This window comes from Gymnogyps californianus, chromosome 27, assembly GCF_018139145.2.
Source record: "Gymnogyps californianus isolate 813 chromosome 27, ASM1813914v2, whole genome shotgun sequence".
NCBI lineage: Eukaryota > Metazoa > Chordata > Aves > Accipitriformes > Cathartidae > Gymnogyps > Gymnogyps californianus.
In genome coordinates this window covers 6,745,429-6,760,363 of record NC_059497.1, presented here as the reverse complement: position 1 = coordinate 6,760,363, position 14,935 = coordinate 6,745,429, and positions in this window count along the sequence as shown.

Below are 14,935 nucleotides of genomic sequence, written 5' to 3'. Positions count from 1 at the left end.
CTGTCCCCGTCACTGGCTCACTTGGGGCTGTGCTGCCGGGCGTCCCTCAGCCTGTTTCCTACAGGTTTGCCCCATCCTTCCCCGGTGCGGGGCTGCCCGTTGCCCCGTAACCTCAGCCGGGGCGTGCTGGAGGCAAGTAGCACACTGTGGTGTAAATCAGGAGGAATCCCCATGGGGAACGGGAAGGGCGAGGCGATGCCAGCAGGCGTGCCCTGGGATGGTGCATGGTGGGGGGCTTCTGCTGGGCTTACCCGGCTGGAGGGGATGGGCCCTGATGGGTTCCTCCTGGCTTACACCAAGCACCCCGTGTCCCCAGGCATGGCAGCTGTCTGGGGGGCCTGGGGACTGAGCGTCCCCTGGGGCTGCCGGTGTCTGTGGGCTGAGCCCCTCTGTCCCCAGGGGGACGGGTCCAAGGATTACACTAACTCATCCCCGTGCCACCCCCAAGGGTGCCTGTCATCCCTGAAGGTGCCTGCTGCCCCCAAGGGTGCCTATCACCCCCCAAGGTGCCTGCTGCCCCCAAGGGTGCCCGTCACCGCCCAAGGGTGCTGGTTGCCCCCAAAGGTGGCCGTGGCCCCTGGGAGCACCAGGAGCCCTCCTGAGGGGCTGGAGCTGGGAGATGCCAGCGCCTCACCCTCCTGCCCCCTCGAGCTGCTGCTGCCCGGTAGCCTGAACCTTACAATTTTAGCTTTTTTCTATTAAAAACAAACAACCTTTTTTTAATTAAATAAAGGACGAAATGGACAAATTCCTGTTTTAGATGATCTGTGTAATTGACTGGGTTTTGTGTTTCTTAACTGCATGGTATTCCTGCCGAGGGGTTTTATAGCACTTTTTAAATTTCTCTTTAAGATTTTGGTCCAGATTTCTACTGCTCTCGCCTGTCTGTCTTTGCTTTTTCCTTGCATCCTCCAAGTTTGTAAACTCGCTCCATTTTATACCTGATGTTGAGACCCAACCCCACGTTGTACATAGCTGCGGGAACAATCATAGGGAACAAACACCATCTGGACTCTTTCCACGATTAGTTGTTTTTACTTAAAATAAATTTTAAAAGAAGTATAAAAGGAAGCCAGGAAAAGGCTTGAGGATATTACAAAAGACAGAAATAAATCCAGCCCTGCACCAAGTCAGCTCCTGCTGCCCACGCTGCCCGCACCAACCGGCATGTCTCTTCTCGGTCGTCTGTCTAACACCATTGGATTCAATAAAGTTATCTCCTGTACCGCCTGGCTGCTGGTCCTGTGTCCGGGAGACCGCGGGCCTGTCCCTGCGCGGGAGAGGGGTAGGACAGTTGTGCTTGTACCGCTGTGCATCTACCCCTATCCTCGGTGGTCGCCCTCCTGCAAAATCCGGGACGGGGGGCTTTGTAGAAACGCTCCTCGTTTGAAATCTTGGCTGTTTTGCAAGATGCTGTGAGCGGTTTTAGCAGTCAGGGACCCTTCTCCCGAGATTGCGCTCCTGTTAAGTCTGAGGTGTGCAGAAATGCTCCTGGTTTGAAATCCTGGCAGTTCTGCAAGGTGCGGAAAGCCGGGGATCCCTCTCCTGGGGCAGGAGGGGCAGATCGTACCTGGAGTACGGGGCTCCGGGCGGGTGGGCATTCCCCTGGGCCCCTTTCGCCTTGCCAGGGCTGGTCACCGTCTCCCATTTGAAAGGGACATGGTGGTGATGGATGCCACCTCACATCTCCAGCACAGGGGGACAGACGTGGGACAAGTGTCCCTCGAGCAGCTGTGCCCTGCAGCAGGGCGCAGGGAAGAGGGCGAGGCTGCAGATACCGGCTGAGGGGAAGGGAGATCCCAGCCCTCCCCGGGGCGGCTCGAAAGCTGTTTTCCACTCGGGAGAGCAATGCTGGAGCGGGGACAGATGCTCCAGGAGCCATTAATTAATCACAGGATGGTGATGAGTTGTAACAGGCTGCAGTGGCGAATGCAAGGCCAGGAGAGGGCACTTCCCATCGGCTCCGTGCTCCTGTCCAGAGGGTGAGTTCAAGTAAGTTCATTACCGGCGGGTGCAATCCCGAACCTGGAGAGCGGGACTGGTTTTGGGGAGCCACGGCCCCTCATCCACAGGGATGTGTCATGGGCATGCTCCCCAGCCTGTGCTCGCTCTGTGGCCCTGTGCAGGCAGGAGAGCAGGCAGCAGAGCAGGAGAGCAGGCAGCGGTGCAGCAGAAGGGTCCCATGCTGGGCCCTACGTGTGGTGGCCCCACAGGGATTTCCAGCCTGACAGCCATGGCGCAGAGCCAGCGAGCCAGGGGAATCGGTCCCCAGGCACAGGGGGATGCAGAAGGACCACGTGGGGACGATGCTGGGGCTTCGATTTCAGCCGGACACCTGCATTTGGGAAAACTCGGCTGCATGTTCCAAGGGTGACAGGCAGGGGAGGGTCCCATCGGTTCAGGAAACGGCATCCATGGGCTCTGCACTGTAGTGGGGATGTGGCCCCCATGCAGGGTCCCTTCCCCTGCCTTCAGAAGCTGGTGGGAGCTCGTGGGTGTCTCTGTGGTGCTGGGTGGCTGGTGCAGGGCTGGGAGGGCTGAGAAAGGGAGCTGCAGGGCACCCTGCCCTCATGCAGGGCACAGGGACCCCAGTAGCACCTGGACATGTTGGGTACAGCCACCATGTGTGTACAGCACCCAGGATGTACAGCAGCACCTCCGGGTACCGCACCGTGTATACAACAGCACCTGGTGTGTGACCTCAGTCATCAGGCACAGCATCCCTCAGGCACAGCACTGGCATGTGCAGCAGCACCCCTGGGCTACAGCACCCAGTCTAGGGACAGCAGCACCCAGTGTGAATATAGCAGCACCCAGCAGCTCCTCCCAAGATGACCCACAGCCTTTGTGCCAACAGCACCTCCCTCCCCAGGGAAGTGCAGCCCTTTTTCATAGACCCACAGAATGGTTTGGGTTGGAAGGGACCTTCAAAGGCCACCTAGTCCAACCCCCCTGCCATGGGCAGGGACACCTTCCACTAGACCAGGTTGCTCAAAGCCCCGTCCAACCTGGCCTTGAACACTGCCAGGGATGGGGCATCCACAACTTCTCTGGGCAACCTGTGCCGGTGTCTCACTGCCTTCATCGTACAACATTTCTTCCTTATGTCTTATAAGCTCCCTTTACATATGGAAAGGCCACAGTAAGATCTCCCCAGAGCGTTCTCTTCTCCAGGCTGAACAACCCCAACTCTCTCACCTCTCCCCACAGCAGAGGTGTTCCAGCCCTCTGACCATTTCCATGGCCTCCTCTGGACCTGCTCCAACAGGTCCATGTCTGTCTTGCACTGGGGACTCCAGAGCTGGATGCAGTGCTCCAGGCTGGGGTCTTATGAGAGCAGAGGAGAGGGGCAGAATCACCTCCCTCGACCTGCTGGCCACGCTTCTTCTGATGCAGCCCAGGATACAGTTGGGTTTCTGGGCTGTGAGTGCACATTGCTGGCTCATGTCCAATTTGTCACCCACCAGTACCCCCAAGTCCTTCTTGGCAGGGCTGCTCTCCATCCGTCTGTCCATCCATCCATCCATCCATCCATCCATCCATCCATCCCCCAGTCCGTACTGATAGTGGGGATTGCCCCAACCCATGTGCAGGACCTTGCACTTGGCCTTGTTGAACTTCATGAGCTTTGCATGGCCCCACTCCTCCAGCCTGTCCAGGTCCCTCTGGGTGGCATTCCTTCCCTCAAGCGTATCGGCTGCACCACTCAGCTTGGTGTCATCCACAGACTTGCTGAGGGTGCGCTCGATTGCACTGTCTACATCATTGATGGCGATATTAAATAGTCTTGGTCCCTGTACGGAACCTTGAGGGACACCAGTCGTTACTGGTTTCCATTTGGACACTGAGATGTTGACTGTAACTCTTCGGACGTGGCCATCCAGTCAGTTCCTTATCCATTGAATGGTCCACCCATCAAACCCTTATCTCCAACTTAGAGGCAATCCCAGTTTTGGGGGTGCGGGTGAGGTGTCACAGCCACATCGCACCCAGGGGCGCACCCAGTGCCCAGACGGCACATGGGGACCTGGGGTATGCAGTGGCTTCGGGTGATGCAGCTCCCAGCTGGGCTAGGACCCCAAGGTCCCCCTCCCCGCTCCAGGCACCAGCTCTCCTGGCAGCGGCACATGTGGACCCCCCGGCCCAACCTTCCCTTCCCTCCAGCGTGACGGGGCTGGCCCGTGCCCACCACCACCTTCAACTGGAACAGCCTCTGCTTGTGTTGCCAAGCAGGAATGCTGACGAGCCTCTGTTTTAATTTAACTAATGGGCAGTGCCTCCTCATTAAAGCCAGTCTGTTGTGGCTCCGGGCCATGGCGGGGGCGCGGGGACATCAGTCCCATTGAGAGTGGCTCTGGCTGGAGCAGGCTGACGCATCCCGGCATGGCTCAGGTGTGCCGGCTGCGGCGCTGGGACCCAGGCGCGGCTGGAGTGGAGGCGGGGGACCCCCGGCTGGGGTGGGTTTGGGGTGAGTCCACAGAGTCCCTGTCCCCGGCTCATCTGTGGGGAGCAAGGGGTGCCCCAGGGTCCCCTTCCCCACTTGAGACCCCACCGACAGGGACGGGGAACCCACAGCAAGGGCAAACCAGCTGCCACCGTCGCCCTCTGCTCCCCGCCTGGGCTCCTCGCTTGAATCCCATCAGCTTTTTCTTGCTGTTTTGGCCCCAAATTCAAAGCCGGGTCCCCAGGAGCCCTCTGGATCTGGGGGTGGCACAGTGAGGGAGCCACCAGCCCCTCCCCACCTCCAGCCCCGCTCTCCTGTGGCCGCGGCAGGGACCCGGTTGGGGTGGCGGGTCTCCGTGGTGGGTGGCGGTGGCAGCTATGGGTGACCGGTGCGAGGTGATCTGGGCAAGGTCACGGGTGAGAGGTGACTGGTGTGGGGTGACTGGTGTGAACAGAGCAGCACGGGGTGAGGTGACGGGTGCGAGGTGACGGGTGCCAGGTGACTGAGGAGGGGTGACCGGTGCGAGGTGATCCGTGTGAGGTGACCGGTGTGAGGCGGGAGGTGTGAGGTCACCCCGATGGGGTGTGAGGTCACGCCGATGGCGGGGGGGGGGGGGGGGGGGGGGGGGGGGGGGGGGGGTGGTGTGCCCGCCGTGAGGTGGCGGCCGTGAGGAGACCCCCGTGGGTGGGGCCGCGCCCGCGCGAGCCGCGGGCAGCAACCCCCCTCCCCCCCGCCCCCGCCGCGGAGGGCGTGGCGGGGGCCAGGTCTGTGGGCGGGCCTGCCGGCCGTGGGCGGAGCTGCGCGGAGCCGCCGCACGCGAGCCCGGAGGGGCCGGGGCTGCCGCAGCGCCGCGCCGGTCCTGCCGCCCCGTGCTGCGCCGCTCCCGCCGCTCCCGCCGCCCCCGCCGCCCCCGCCGCCCCCGCCGCCGCTCCCCGGCCGGTAAGTGTCCGCCCGCACTCCCGCCGAAGTTTCTTCCCGGTGCCGCAGCGGTGCGGGCTCTGCGGGACGGGGTCGCCCGCGCTCCCGCCGAGCCCGTCCCGGAACCGTTCCCGGGACCGCTGCCCGAGGTGCGATCGTCCCCGGGTAGGGTGGGCGCGGCGGTGCGCGGGCTGGCCCGGCCGGTAGCGACCTCCCCGCCGTGTCCCGGTGCCGGGAGCGGGGCGGGGGCCGGCGCTTTCCCCGGGGTCCCCTGCCGGGGCACGGCTCCCAGCTCCCCGCGGTGCCCGGCGCCCCGCGGCTGCCCGTGGGGTGCTGCGCCCCGAAGGCAGCCGGGGACAGAGCCTGGTGGGATGGAGGTGGGTGCAGCCGCTGGTGCAGGGGGCTGCGGAGCTGGCAGGGACCCCCCCGGCGGCGTGGTACCCCCCCCGAAGGCGTGGGATCCCCCCGGGAATGCGGGGCCACCCCGGGGGTGCAGAGCCGAGCCACCGGGTCAAAGGTGCCCTCTGGGCACCGAGGGATGCTCCAGCTCCTGCATCCGTGCGTGCGCCTGACCGCGGGTGCCCTTGGGGTTCTGGGCCTGGGGGGTGGCCGGGGGCGCAGGGCTGTCCCCGGTGCAGTGCGGGGAACACGCCTCGGTGCTGGAAACCAGTGGAAGCGGTGTGGCTCTGGCCGTGGGCGGCCGCAGGCCCGCTGCACCGGCGGCTTCTCCGTAGCGGCCTGGCCGGGAGCCAGCTCCAGCCAGTCCCTTCTCCGGACTGAATTTCCCCGCCGTGGTTGCAGGGAGCTCCGGGATCCTCCTTCACTTCTCATGCTCGCTGCGTGCCGTCGGGGTGCAGCGGTGAGGAGGGGCTCACCCCAGAGCCGGGGGCGTCAGCATCGGGGTGCCGCAGCCTTTGCACCCACAGCTGCGTCGGAGCTGTGCCCAGCACCTCGCTGCTCCCCTGCAGCCTACTTTTAAAGAGGGGCGGGAGTGATCCCGAAAGAGCTCTGCAAATTGCGCAGGGGACAGGCGATATTGCAAGGTGACTGTGGCACAGGGAGGGGGGGGACATGCGTCTGTGTCACGCATTGCTTCGTGGTCCCCAACTATGCCGATGCCTCTGTGTGTCCCTCTGCACCGGGCGCTCCTCGGCGCAGCACTCTCCTGTCCTCCGGGTGAGAGTGGCCGGGGCAGCGGGTGCTGCGGGGTGTCACCCGCTGCAGGGTGTCACCCGCTGCAGGATGTCACCCACTGTGAGATATCACCCGCTGCAGGCTGTCCGGCAGCAAAGTCCCCCTGCGCCGTGGCAGCTGCAGAGCGCTGAAGGACTCCCCGCCTGCTCCTCTGCAGCAGCGAAAACTTCAGTCCTGGAGCGAAGGCTCTCATTTATTGTGCGCCGAGGTGCTGCTGCAGCTATGTCACTCCTGTGCACGCTGTACAGAAGCGCAGCCACCGGCAGGAGTCGTCTCCTGCCTGCTGCATTATTCCTCGCTAGCGCAGCGCCTTGGCCGTGCACTGCCAGGGGCTGCCAGAGCCCCGGGGCACCCTTGGGGTGGCCGCTGCTCTGCGCCTTTGCTGCGCTTGGGTGCTTTTGGCCACAGGGTCTCGGTGGGAAGAAGCATGGCTTGTGGTGGTCTGTGTGCCGGGGGAGCGCGGGGCACCGGGGCGGTGATGCACCCAAGGTCATTGAGGCCAGCAGTGGCAGCGGGACGTCACCTGCGCTGTTCAGGAAGAGCACAATCCAGCAAAACACCCCACTGCCCCCCCAAACCCCAAAACCCTCTCGGAGCGATGCCCTGTCCCCTTCTTGCATCTGGGTGAAGCACAGAAACGGGTCTGACCTTGCCCGATCACCTGGCACCGAGTCGGCTCTGCCAACCCCCGTGGCGAGCGCTAGTGTCCTGTTTGCCGGGAGCCGGCCCGAAGCCCCGGTGCCCCCGATTCTGCAGGGCAAGGACATGTCCCTCGCCGCCTGTTAGCCCGGCAATAGCAGCAGCAGTGAGCCAGCATCGGCTGCACTGCATCGCCGCCGGCAGCCCTGGCTCTGCACCCCTCTGCTGCACAGCGCCTGGTGCCGCCCGGAGTCACGGCAGGAGGGAGGACATATGAATATATATGTATATATCCTTACATATATGTATACATCTGGTTGGGGAGGGGGGTTGCGAATCATCTGCCTTTCTGCCGGCGAGTTGCCCGCACAAAGCCGTGCCCGCTGGGTGCGGTGGGATGGCGCAGCGGTAACATTTGCTGCCGGCTGCTCCCGGGGGAGCTGTCTCCTGTTCCGTGAGCCTCGGGGACGGTCACTGGGCTTGAGCTAAAGGCCACCGAAGCGAGCCGGGACTCCTGCTCACCCCCCGAGGGGTGGGAGCAGGCCCTTCCTCCAGCTCGCGGTGGTTTTGGCAAAGCCCCAGCTCCGGGAGCCGGATGACTGCAGCTCCTAATTGTGACTTGAGTTTCTCCTTCTCCGGGCTGCGCAGGAGAGCTGCGAGCCGGCAGCCGTGATGTCCTCCAGCAGAATCGATGCCTGAAGCAAATAGACGGGACCCGGTGCCCGCTGGTCTTCAAATCTTCTATTTTTTTCTTCCCTAACCCCTGGCAGCGGAGCTCGGCGCTGTGCCCAGCTGTGCTCCTCCTCAGCCTGGCAGCCGCCGGCGCTTTGCTTGTGCCAATATCCGGAGCCGACGCTAAGTGCAGTGTGGCAAAATGCTTTTGCCCTTGGCTGCAGTCGGCCTTTCCCTCCCGGGTGAAAGCCTGGCTGTTCCCCGGCTCGTCCCCACACCGGGCTGTGGCTGCCCTCGGCTCGGCTCCCGCCGGAGCCTGCGTTCCCCAAAGTGCTCTTTGATTATTAGCCCTAATAATTGTGTTATCGCATCGAGTGAAGTGTTTCAGATGCCAAAGCTAATTTTGCTCTTCATGCCTTCCTTCGTCAGTAATGGGATTTTGATAACATCACGCGTCCAAAAGTATTGGATAAACTCGGCATAATTCCCCATTTATTAATTAAACCGTAAATTAGGCAGCATGCGGCTGGAATCCGAGATGCCCCATACCGGTGTAATCCTACAACCGGGGACGGTGCTGGCCCCATGCTGGTGCTGGCCCGTCCCTGCCAGCCCTGGGGTGCGGGATCCCGCTGTCCTCCCCCGAGCTCGGGGGCTGCCGTGTCCTGGTGGGGCCACCCGCTCCGTTGCTCCCTGCGTGCTGCAAGTCAAGCGATGTTTAATCTGCTCCGGTGCCTGGAGGAGGAATCGTGGTGCCCCTGGATTTCGCTGCCGGTCGGACAGCGGGGTCAGGGGCTGGCAGAGTTCCCTGTCACACCGGGGTGGCTCTGCTGGTGCTGCAACCCCTGTGCCGGGGCTTTGGGAGGGGGGAACCGCAGCTGGCTCCGGCAGTGCGTGCGGCAGTGCTGGAACATGCCAAATTGCTGCCGTCTGGACCCGCACCCTGCTCTCCCGGTGCAGGCAGTTGTCCGACTGCACCAGATCCATCACCGCTGGCAGTTGGGCATCTGCAGCCCCACCTGCCTGGAAGGGGCTCCTGGTGCCGTCGCGGCATCCTTCACGTTGTGCATCTTAAGGAAAGCCGGTGTGTTTTAATTAATCCGGGGTGTTTTTTGCTCCCTGGCTCTTCCCAGCCCTGCAAGGGCGCAGCAGGGGAGGCTCATCCCTAGGGGATACGGGGAGGCTGGGAGCAAAGCAGGTGCTTGTGGCACGAGGTGCGGGCGGGTGCTGGGGACAGACGTGGTGCTGCGCGTGGGCACATCCAACCCCTGAGCCCGTCTGAGCCCGCGCTGAGCTGGAGGATGCCTGGGGGGTCATCCCGCTGCCGGGGGCCTGGGGAGCTGCTCTGGGGCTGGGCTGAAGCCATGGGGATGGGTGAGTGTCTGCGGGCAGCAGGGATGCCCGAGATGCGCCGGGCTGGTTTGGGGTTGGCAGAGCTGATCTGGCAGCTGATGCGACGGCAGCGCTGGCATGAGTCGAGGCGTCCCTTGCCGCCCGTGAACCCACACCGAAACGATTCTACCAAAACCCACCGGAGCTGGGACCAGCCTCCGAACTGCTCGGCAACGTCATGGCGTGCCGGGGGAGACACCTCCCGCCTTGTCCTGCAGGACACGGGATGTCCCTGGGGACGTGACTGTGACCGAGGGCTGCTGGGACCGGGGATCCCTGCGGCAGCACCGCTGCTCCCATCGGCCTTGAGCAGAGGATTCAAGGGGGAAAACAACCCCAAATTTCAGTGCTGTGCATGGATTTACAAGCACACGGACGCCCTGTGGGGCTCTGACGCTGTCTTGCTCTGCTCCCAGGGGAGTTACGGGCTTTTCTCCTGGGACAGAAGCCTGGGGAGAGCCGGGTTAGTGCCTAGGGCGCCGGCGCCGGCATGTGCCCGCTGCTGCCCACGCACAAGCCCTGCATCACTGCCAGCAGCCTGGCGCAGCCGCTGCCTTGTGCCGCAATGAACTGCGGTGTGGCCATGCCAGGCTCAGCCGCTGGTTTGTGCTGCCTGAGAGCCTGACGGAGACCCTCCTGGTCTGGTGGCCCTGGCCATGGGGGACCCTCGGAGGGGACAGTGGCTGCTGGTGCCGGTCTGGCAGCGGGTGCTGGACACCGGGAGCCGGGGTGCTTTCCAGCTCCCCAGGCAGCTGGGCTCTCCAGGTTATCTCAGGGAGGGAATAACCTTCCCCGGGATGCACCGGCAGAGCAGCTCCTCTGTGCAGCCCCAAAAGCGTGTGCCATTGTGCTTGTGCCCCCAAAACACCTGGAGCAATGTAGGGACGCAGCTCGGAGGAGCCAGGGAGGAGCAGAGGACTCCCCTGCAGTGTACGGGGGGCCATGCCCATCGCCCAGGCTGGGCTCCCGGCTCTCATGGTGGCTTTTCTCCATCTGTACAAGGTTTATTCATGGGAGTCAGTTCCCAGTGTCCTGGCCTTGGTGGTGATTCATGCCACAATTAAATCCCCCATGGCTGGCGCAGTGCTGCGTCCCCACCGATGCCATCATCGTTGTGCCTCCACCGTCCCCTTTCTCACCCCAAATGCCGCCAGGGTGGGTGGCCCCGGGGACGCAGGGCCGTACTCTGCCTCTGGGGCTCTCTGTGCCTTGGAGCTGGGCAAGCAGCCACCAGCATCAGTCCCAGAGGCAGCCAGTCCCTGGGGACTGAGCCCCGGCTGGCAGGGAGGAGGGAGATGCTGAATGTCGAGCATTGCTGGGGGCTCCCCGGGGCCAGGAGCCGGTTTTCTGGATTTCTAACACCAGCCCATCACCACCTCGTGCTTGGCTGGGTGCTTTGGAGATCTCACTGGGGGCTGCAGCCCGACGGGCACATGGAGCCTCACCCCTGGAAATGGCACCTCGTGGCTTGTGTCTGCTCGTTTAGCCCGTGTTCGTTTAGCTTGGGAGCAGTGCAGGGCGTGCGCTCCCCTGCCTCCCATCTCAAATCGATCCGCGTTGTCTCAGCTCTCTGCTGGAGCAGCTTCTGGCTCTTCCTCAGGAGCTTGTCTGGCTTTTTTCTCCCCCCATATTGATCAGGAGCCATCGCTGTTGGATGGGGCCATCACCGGGGAGTGCCGGCAGCAGGGCAGCGTTGCAGGCAGAGCAGTGCCGACCCGGGCGGGCAGGATTCAGGCGCTCTCAGCTGTGTGGTGCCTTCGAAGTGCCAGAATAACTCAGCCCAACGCCTTCTGTTGCCCTATTTAGCGGCACTGGTCTCACTGGCAGAGCAAGGCACAGCCGCCACAGCATCACTGGTGCCGGGAAGCGGGCTGGGCACCGGCAGTGCCCGTTCCCTTTTTTTTGGGAGGCTTTTTTGGCCATTTGCAGCTCTGCATGCCAAGGGCAGGCTGCCTGCGCTGGCTGTGGTTGGGTGAGCCTGACGGTTTGCCGGGGCTTGGCTGTGGTGGCCGGTGCCATATGGGATGTTCTGGTGTCCTTGGGGATGGCTGCGTCCCCACAGCTCAGGGGACCGTGCTCTCCAGCATCTCCAGATGCCTTTTCCATGGGTGCCATGGCAGCACGTGACATGTGCCGAAACCCTCTGGATGAGGTGCTGATGGCGAGCGGTGCCTGTAGCTCCTGCAGCCTCCCCATGGGTGGGAAGGACACGGGTGGCCCGTCCCCTCCTCGGCACAGGACCATGCTCGTGCCACCACACCGGGGGCTGGAGAGGCCGCGGGCTGCTCTCGGCATGCTCGGGGCGAAGGGGACCTTGACCTCTGCCGGTGCCAAGCTCCGAGGCTGTATAAGCAGGTACCTCGGCACAATCTCTCGTTTGCTTCCCAGCTAATTAGCAAGGCGGCTGCCTTCTGTGGGGTCTCTGAAGCATTGCAGCAGCGCCGGATGAAAGCGGAAAGCTGATAGCTGTAGCGGGGAGGGGGGAGAAGGCGCTCACCGGCCCCTTCGCTGCTGGTACTGAAATGCCAGTTGGCTCGGCGGGGAGCGGCTGCCACAGCACCTGCCCCGGCTCCTGCGGGAGCCCTGGCTCCAGCCCCAGTTTCAGCTTCCTCATGTCCTTCCTTCGCTGCTGGGGCAGCAGCGATGCCGGCGGCGAGGGATAGTTGGGACCTGACCCCTCTGGGAAAGGTGGGCTTGGGGAGAGCAGCACCCATGGGTGCCAGGCAAGGCTCTGAGCTCCCGGTTGCGGGCCCCCCCTCTCCGCCGAAGCAGGCGCAGGCATCACGTGCTGTCACTCGCCTCTTCCCCTGTTTCACCTCGGTGCTGTCCTGATTTTAGAGGCGAAGGCACAGAAAATCCCTGAGCTGCCTGGCCTGGCACCCTGACGCCGGCGGGTGCCAGCAGCGGTCCCCGTGCAGGGAGGCATCCCCGGGTAGGGACAAACCCAGCGGCTCCATGAGCAGCCCCAGGTGGGCGCGATGCTTTGCCGGGGGGGGCACCCGCCGGTGCTGAGGGGCCCCCGATACCTGGCGGGGTGCCTGGCTGCCAGGCAGGCGCAGGGCTGGGGTGATGCTGCTGCAGGGGGAGATGCTCAGGAGCCGAGCAGGGAGGGCAGGACGGGATCGCCCCCTCCCCAGCTCGTTGCACACCCAGCCCCCGGGTGCATCGACCTGTAGCTGTCCAGCCGGCACAGCCGGCGCTGGTGGGAGCCACGGCAGAGCTCGGCACAGCCCTCCGGCAGCGGGAGCCAGTGGTTTTGACTTGGGAGCATCAGAAGCCATTAATCTGGTACCTGAATGATGAGTGAAGGCTACCTTTAAGACTGCATTTAACTGTTAGATGTCTCTTGGTTTTGCTGTAGATACCACAGCCGCCGTGACACAAGAGCAGGTCCTCTATCAAAGGCAAGCGCCAGCCTCTAAAACCGCCAGTCCTTGCATTTATTTTTTAATTTTTTACAATTTTTACAAGATCTCCCCTGTGAGCCTGGGGCTGGGTCCCCTTCCTCGAGGCCGGGGGCTCCGTGGTGAGGAGCCCGGATCCCGGCACATGGGGCAGCGAGGCAGGAGCTCATCACGGGGTCCCTGGCCCTGCCCGTATTTGCAGTGTCTGTCCCCTGCGCCTCCAGCTCAGGGCGAGGGTTGGGGACCCTGGATGTGACCCTGCAGCAGAGCGGGGCTGCGGGGACATGCAGGAGACGCACTCGCCACTGGCTGGGCAGCTCATCAGATTTTTACAGGAACCATGCAATTCTCCAGCATGGTGCCCCCCCCCCGAATTACTCATCTCCCGGGGAAGCGCCTGCAGTCAGGGCTGCCGAGCCCCAGCACATCATTATTTTTAATTAGACGAGCTGGATGCTGGCTGGTGGTGAGAGGCAGCGAGCGGAGCATGCCTCCGCGGGGAGGGAGGGTGCAGGCTGGCTCCGTGTCCCTATCCAGAGATGCCATTGGAGCCCGGCTGGCAGGATGGCGAGCAGCACCGTGGGTCCCGGCAGGCGCTGGCGGCTGTGTCACTAGCCCAGGCAGTGGCAGAGCGGCAGGGTCCCGTCACGGCTCTGAGCTGGGAAGAATGATGTGGTTCACCCCTGCGCCGGGGCGGCTCAGCCCTGCTCGTGGGGTTTCTCTTTGAAGGTGCCGCTGCCCTGTGCTGTGCCTCGGTTTCCCTCGGCGGGCAGGCAGCGACGTGCTGTTCGGGGCTGCGAGGACCAGAGAGCTCTGGGGGTGTCTGCCCAACAGCGCCTGCTCGTACTCAGGTGGGGAGACAGGAACGCGTCTCTGCGTGGGTGATGTCTCGGCAGCTCATGTCCTGTGATGCCACTTGCTGCTACCGGAGCATCCTCGCTCCTTCACACTCCCTCGCCTGTGCTGCTGCCGGCTCCCATTTCCCAGCCCGGTATAAATATCCTTCCCTGAAAAGCGTGGGGCTGGAGGAGCAGAAACTCCCCTCGCCCTCAGCAGTGTAAATCAGGAGAGAGGTGCGGGCAGCAGGGAGGTCCCGGGGCGAAAGTGCTCCCCAAGCCCGGGGAGCTGCTGTGCCAGCCTGGGGTGCTGCTGACGGAGGGTCCGATCCGGCGCCGCTAATGCAGCGATTGCGGATTTGTGCCAGGGCTGAGGAAGGGGAGCGGGGCCAGGGTTTGCTGGGCTGGGTTGTTGCAGAGCCGCTTCACACAGGCGTCCTGCAGCATCCCCCTCCCCAGCTCCCCCTCCTCTCCCTCCTCCCTGATCCCTTGGTCTCCCCGTGCCTCCACACATCCCTTGCCAGAAATTCTCTGTTAATTAAATGACCATTAGAAGCCAAGTCATGTTTTTGCCTTAATTAGACTCTCCTATCTCATTGCTGCAAGCTGAAACTCTGGCCTGGCTTGTCCCCTCTGTGTCTGACGCTGGAGGCGCCGGCCCCAAAACGATGGGAGCATTGAGGGGGTTCTTGTGCGAGAGGCCAGAGGGATGCACCGGCATCGTGCCAGCGGGTCCGGAAGAGATGGGATCTCCCCTGCTGGCCCTTCTGCTGCTATCCCCGGGAGCAAAACAGCCGCTGGCATCAAGATCTGGCTGGGGCACTGCCAAATATCTCAGCTCTACCCCGAGATCCCTGCTTGCCCCGGGGACGCATCGCAGGAACGTGCCGGCTCTGTAGTGCCCAGACTCCCTGCCGACATTGGGGTGGGAGGGGGCTCCCCTTTGGGACCAGTTTGGGATTTTCATTACTGGTCATGCAAGCCCGAGTGCTGGCACAGGGCGGTGCGGGTTTTGGGGTTAGCTCCCAAAGCTGATGTTCGTGGAGGGCCGGGGGGTCCCCACGTCTCCATCCCAGCGGGACGACTTACAGCCCGTCGGCTTAACGGGCGCCGCAGCCTGGCTTTGCTGTCCCGTAAAGGAGCAATAACTCGTTGCTCTGGGCCCACTTTGGCAGCAGCCCTTCGTTAGCTGACGAGCTTCCCCCCCAGATTGGGGTCTCCCCGGGACAAGCCAGCAGCCAGCACCCTGGGCTGGGAGAGCCGGGAGTCGGGCCCCCCCTTACCCGCCTGCCCACAGCCCAGCCCGGCGCTCCACCAGCGGCTGCCGGCGCTAATTGCTGCCTCAGCCTCATTAATCTTGATTTGTTACCGCTTTCTGCCCTCCGTCGTCGCAGCGGGCTTCGCCTTCCCGGAGGGGAGAAGTTTCGGCTGCCAAA